Source organism: Cheilinus undulatus, linkage group 11 (genome assembly GCF_018320785.1).
Source record: "Cheilinus undulatus linkage group 11, ASM1832078v1, whole genome shotgun sequence".
In the NCBI taxonomy this organism is placed as follows: domain Eukaryota; kingdom Metazoa; phylum Chordata; class Actinopteri; order Labriformes; family Labridae; genus Cheilinus; species Cheilinus undulatus.
In genome coordinates, this window is record NC_054875.1 from 46120383 (window position 1) to 46126820 (window position 6438).

Consider the following 6438-nt stretch of genomic DNA (forward strand, 5'->3'; position numbering starts at 1 on the left):
TAGAATGAAGACAGATGAGCCAAGTAAAGCTGAGCCTAAATGTGAAGGAAAACCAGACCAGACTGACACGTGAAGAAATAAACAGATTTTCTCTGTGGACACATTTGAGTGTTTTAAAACCATTATCAGTCAGATTTCTTCTTCTTCTCCATCCGTCCACTAGTTTTAATTTCTTGCTTCATACCAGGCTTCTAGCGTGGCTACACTCTGTGATGGTGTGTTCAGACCAAATGTGACTTTTTGTTTAGGCAGTTTGAATGTGAAGAAATGTACCGTTTACGCCGTTCATTCACAGGGTTTTGTATTTGATTTGAGCATTTGGATACCAAGTTGTTAGAGGTGGACGGTAAACTGGTATCAATACTGTCACTGGTAAAATTTCTTCCACGGAGTGTTGTAGTGCCCAGGAGAGGCATAAGTGATGCCACTGTTAGCATAGCAGAGTGATATGTGAAAGACAACAGCTCAGTCTGAGTCCAGTTATCAGCATGCATCTCTCTAGCATCATGAGCAGCTGAGTAACTAACAGAATATCACCTACTCATGCCACTGTAATTAAGCACAGTAAACAGGTAAAATGTGTTCTTTCCAAGTTTGATATCTGTAATAACAGCAACATGCAGCGAGTGTCCTCACTCTGCAAAGCGTCTCTGTCAGCTTGTCTGGGGTTGTAACATGCTGCATGCAGAATGGATCGTCTCCTTGTGTTTTTAGCCTAGCACTGCAGTGGTTCATTTGCAGTTGTGTTTTGGCTCATAACTTACAATTCTACGATGAATAAAATAAATGTGCTGTGGGGTTAAACGAGGACAAACACAGCTGTAAACTCTCGTTTCCATTTAACCAGTACCCCAGAAGTTATTTGCCAATAAAATATCCTTTAAAAACATGTTCCTAACAACATGCAGGAGAAAAGCTGTTTAAGAGGCACTGCTAGCCTCTTAGCTTGTGACTAATTCATCCCCATTCATTCTTCTTACCAGCAGCTTCACTGCACACAGCATGTAGGGGTACCAAGCCCTAGTAAGAGAGCTACAAGAGGGCAGGTGAGTTCAGATATCAAGCTGTCACAATAGACCTACTGCTAATGCATCATATGGATGCTCATATTAAAGATCAGCCACTTGGTATCCAAATGTCCATTAATCCACCATAAAGCACCCTCTGAACAACCATAAATATATTTTTGTCATCCTGAGGCTGCTGGGGTGTTAGGAGTTGGACTTTTTTCTGAACTGGGACACAACAAAAAGGAAAACGGTGTAGGAACATTCAACATCAAGTAAAATGTTACTTGATTCTAGCTCTTGATCTGACTTTGACTTAAACCAAGGGAAACTGTGTAGTCCTCCAACAGTCAACTCCTCCATCCTTCATTATTAGCTCGTCACAGCATACAAATCTGGTTTGGTCTGAACTCATCATAAGTTTTCCTATTAAAGAGGAACAAGTATTTCAAAAGCCTGCCTTCTGTTACAGGAATTTCAGTGTTTTTGGAGAAATGTTACATGTCTAAAACTTCTAGAGTAGTATGTGATTGTTTTGAACCTGCTGTGATTTTTTTGGGAGGGCTGATCCCATGCTTAAAAAGCTAGTGGACCATAGAGCCACATGTCCAGGCCTTAAGTTATTAAAGCTGTTTGAGAAGCCCACATGAATGGCCAGTAACAACAACAGTGCCTATGTTTACACCACAGACTACACTACAGCATGTGGATTGTAAAGAGCTACAAACACGAAGAACGGAGGGCATAAAGACCTGCACAGTCAATCAGCCATATCCAGGACACTTTGTGGGGGGAGTTTCTGCACCACTAAATTGTACAACCATGTTGCAGTGCAATGCAATTTGAGAACAATGCAACTTTTGTCTTTTATGCATGTCATGAACACCAGGCAGAGCCACGTCAGGAAGTTTTAGCCATAATCACTGAACCACCATGAAGATCGAGTTTCATGTTTTAGGCTGTGTGCCATCAGGCAACAAACACCACTGATGCAAAGAATAAAGTATTTTATGTATCGTTTGGAAAAATGTCTGTGCTTTGTTTAGCCTCAGATGGAGTGAAAGAGATCATTACACTCAGGGTGTAGATGGCTAAAAGTGGCAGCATACATAAATAATAATAAAAAACAATAAACTGTTGTATTTTTTTTTATCAAGAACAGACCTGATCATAAATATCAAATAATTAATTTGGGGGGATTTAACTCAAAAAATACACAAAACGACCTCAACATCCTCTAATGGGTTAAAAAAAATCTGCTCTCTGTTTGACCAGACTTCATAAGAAGCATCCTTGCATTGTGACATAAAAATACTGTTGGTTGATCAAAAACAAACCCATTAACTTTCTATGGAATAAAGACCTTAAGAAAGAGTAACTGTTATCATAAAGGATCTCCTTCCAAATCATGGCGGCTGTTTCCATAGAAAATTTCCAGTCTTTACTTCATGTTACAATTTCACCAAAGTAAGCATGACATGTCTTAACTTGTCACCCTGCCAGAACGAGATCTTGGCAGCAGATAGAGTCAAATCTCTCAGAGTCATATTAAGTGAAGGGATAATTATTAAGTAGCATGCCTGGTATGAATCATATACAAAAACATGCTTATGCATTCTTTCCTCACCCATCTGGTTTCCAGAGAATTATTCTCTAAAATAACTCAGACAGTCCTCTTCTTGTATGTTTATGGTAAAAAGAGGATCATTGGACTGTTGGTTTACATTTGAACAAATGAGGTCTGACAGGGTGTATTCACAGAGAAAGAAGGCGTGATGACAGCATGCAAAATTAACTTCCTGACTGTAAGGATTAGCTGTGAACAGGTAAAAGTATCTCATTTCATACGTATCTGATTATAGAATTTAGTGAAGCTAGTTTCCAGTTCAACAGGTCCTCCAACTCCTACAACAACATAGATGTTCTGTTCTTACACTTTGATAAGATACTGATGGACTAAATCAGCTCATCTGTTGATGTAGATTTTTAGACCGTCCTTTTTCAGGATATTTTCGATTGAATTGTAAGGGAATTTATTTGAATGAGTCCATCATTTTCACAGAATTTTAAGGAAAGTACTGGTAATCTTTGAGAATTTGCCAACACATTTTTGAATTGTAGTTTGGGGAATTTGCCTGAAAATTTCAAGAATTTGTATGGAATTTCTTTGGAGATATTTTTAATGGACTTGTAAGGCTGTATGCTTCAGTTTCACTTAAAGTTTAAATACTAGAATAATTTTGGAGGACTTTTTATAGGATACTTTAAAATGTTTAATAATTTTCACTGAAATTTGAGGGATTTTTTTCTCCTTTCGATTTAGGAAAAGAAAATTTCCAAGAAATCCCTGTTCAAAGATGAGGTGGCTAATGTGCTAACTTTTGAAGTCTTACTTGTCTCAAATAAGTGGGAGAAACTAAAAATGCTTTCCAAACAAAACTCAGGTTCCAGAAAGTTAAATGGTGATTTCATTTATCATGAGAAAAAGCCCTTTAAACCTTCATGGCCCTGGTGAAGGCTCCAAAAACTGTTGTGCTGCACTGAAGGTAAAAGCCCTTATAATTCTCAAATGGAAGAAGTTTGGCAAAACCAGGATTCTTCCGAGAGCTGATTGCCTGGCCAAACTGAGTGATCGGGGGGGAGCCTTAGGAGGAGAAGTGATCAAGAACCTGATGTCACTCTGCATGAGCTGCTTTTAGTTTGCATGTCCTGTAACTGGTCCTGATCAATTTGTGCATCTCTAATCAGGGCCTTCAGAATTATCTGGTATAATTATTAATGCTTTCTTATCTGTCTTCAGCTGCACAAACACAATAACAGTTGGTTATATGGATGTAAAAACAGGATGTACATCAGCAGTGAACTTTAACATTGTCGTGATATGGGAATCAGTTAGCAAACATTTCTGTGTAGCCATTAGGGTTTTTATATAAGTATATCAATCATTCCTTATTTATAGCACCATTTCATGAGAAATGTTATCTTAAGACCTTTATGAAGAGGGCTGATGTCATTCATAAAGGTCCAACATTAATCCACAAACTCAACACTAAACAACATTTAGCAAAGTTTCAGTGTAGAGGAAGAACTTCCTTTTATCAGTACCAAACTCATGTTGAAGCTGTGTGGGGTTATAAAGAACAGAGGGAGATCAGGCAGCTCCATCAATGCCAGTGATAACGGTGAAAGTATGTGTGTTATTAGCAGTATTAATCATTCATAATGATGGATTATTTTAATATCTGTATGGTCAGCATAATCAGGGGCTGGTCCATGCCTGACCCAGCTGTAAAGGTAAATCACTGAGTATCAGAGCGCTGAGAGATCTCTTAAGGTGAAATGCTGTTAGGAGGCGTGAGGAGGATGTAGAGGATGTTGGTTTATTACTCAAGAGGAGAAAATGTCAGAATCAGTGAAGCTTGTAGAAGATACTCCTGGGTTCTATAAGGATTTCTACAGGGATCTCAACACTTGATAAGAGCAGCATTAAAAATGATGTCGGTCGTGTTGGCTCCATCGTGTACAGCCACAATAACAAGATTTAACATTTATCTGGGAATAAACTATTTGAAGTTATGTAAAACGCAACTCTTTGCTCTTCTCTTCAAATAGAAATGTGGTCCTGTTCAGATTAAACTGCCACTATACTGTGGCTACATCCAAACTAAACGCTACATTGGTGGCTGCCATTGTATATACCACCTTCCAGTACAACTGAAACCCGCCCGTGACTCTCAGAAATTCATGCTGAAGGAGGTCGGGAGAAAGGTGCAAACCTTTTCTATAATGAAAAGATTGCAGTGCTGTTCTTTGCTCTTCATCTAAAAAAGAAATGTGGTCAGGGTCTGATAAGGCTGCTGCTATACTTTAGCTACATCAAAGCTAAATGCTACACCAATGGCAGCCATTGCTACCCTCTCCCAGTACAACTAAACCCCGCCAGCAGCTACCGCCTCATTCTCCTCAAGTGACGCTGATTGGCCAGGTCCATTCTCAGACCTGGCCTCAGACAGTCTGGCTGCAGACTGCAGATTACGAATGCCCTTCTTGCAGAGCATACTGTGAGACGCTGCCTCTGTCAGAATGGAAATACACACTAAAACTTCAACAGATTTAACTTCTGGTTAAGGTTTAGGTAAGGGTTAGGATAAGTTAAAAGTCAAAACCCTGACCTGAAAAAAATCACAACAAAACATTAAATAAAGCTGAGTAAACAGTCAGCTTACAGGGAAAAAAGATTGTTCTCTATGAAAACATTAACTCAGCTAATGTAGCTAAGACTTAAGCTAACAAAGCTACATAAGCTATATAGCTAATAGGGGCTGCATAGACTAGTCAACTTTACTGTTGTGCAATGGCTTTGTTTGAAATTGACTAGTCAGTCATCACAAGATTAGGCAATTACAAAGCCTAATGTGTAAGTCTTTTTTATTTATCTAAGGTTTTTGACACTGTTGACCACACTTTACTGATAAATGTGCTTCCTCACATTGGCATGTCATACACGGCAGCATCATGGTTATTTGATTGGCAATGTGTTCAGATGGCTGAACCCACCTTCTTCTTTTCTGGAGGTCCTAAAGGTATGCCTCAAGATTCAGTCTTAGGATCTATTTTGTTCTCTATGTTAACAATCTGTGTGGTATCTCGTCAAATGCCTCATACTATTTTAAGCAGATGACACCATAATTTTTTGTGCTAAAATGAAAACAAAAATGTAACAATGGACACCAAGAAGATGGAAGGTAAGGCATATGATGTGCCACTCTAGAAATCTAGTGACAGTGCTTTAGGGTGGGTTTTTTTACCCCATAAATTCTATGTAGATAGAATGTAGATTCATTCATGATTTCATCAACGACTAGTCGGAGTCAGGTCGACTTTTATCACATGAAAGTCAACTGTAAAAATTCTCAAGTCGTGCAACCCCTAATAGTTAATGCAACTATTGTAGCTAAAGTTAATTAAGTTATGTTAGTTACATTAACTTAATAACACATTAATAATTTTACTCCGTATGAGACCTTTTAAATTTTTTTTTTGTTTTTTTTTTTTTAATGAAATGTTGCTTAGTCTGTAATGTTACAATGTCATTTCAGGAATGTAACTGCCAGACTTTGTTAATGAAGAAAGTTGAAAAAAAGAAAAACCTTGTACCAGCAAATTGCACCAGTTCTGTTCTGAGACAGGTGGTGGTCTCACAGTGGTGGTCTGCAGCTAGACTCCTCCCGATCTGGACCAAATGTTTCAGAGTGGAGCTTTGCAAGATGGATTTGCCTGATGACAGACATGGAATCCCACTAATCCATCTCTTTTGCAAGTATAAAGGTGGTAGAAGCATTTGGCCACTTAGTAACTGACTTCAGTGCTCCTTTTTGTCAGGTTATGCTGCCACCTATAGGAGCTTCCAGTACACTGCAAAGCTAAGTAG

The 6438-nt window shown here is 38.6% G+C and overlaps 1 protein-coding gene and 1 long non-coding RNA gene across 2 annotated transcripts in view; both read right to left on the minus strand.

Moving 5' to 3' along the window:
- The window catches only part of LOC121517796 (tubulin alpha chain-like), a 1079624-nt gene that overhangs the window by 725680 nt on the left and 347506 nt on the right, over nucleotides 1-6438 (minus strand). The gene's annotated exons all lie outside the window — the stretch shown is intronic.
- Nucleotides 1-6438, minus strand: part of LOC121517811 — an 86946-nt gene that overhangs the window by 19957 nt on the left and 60551 nt on the right. The window lies entirely within an intron of this gene.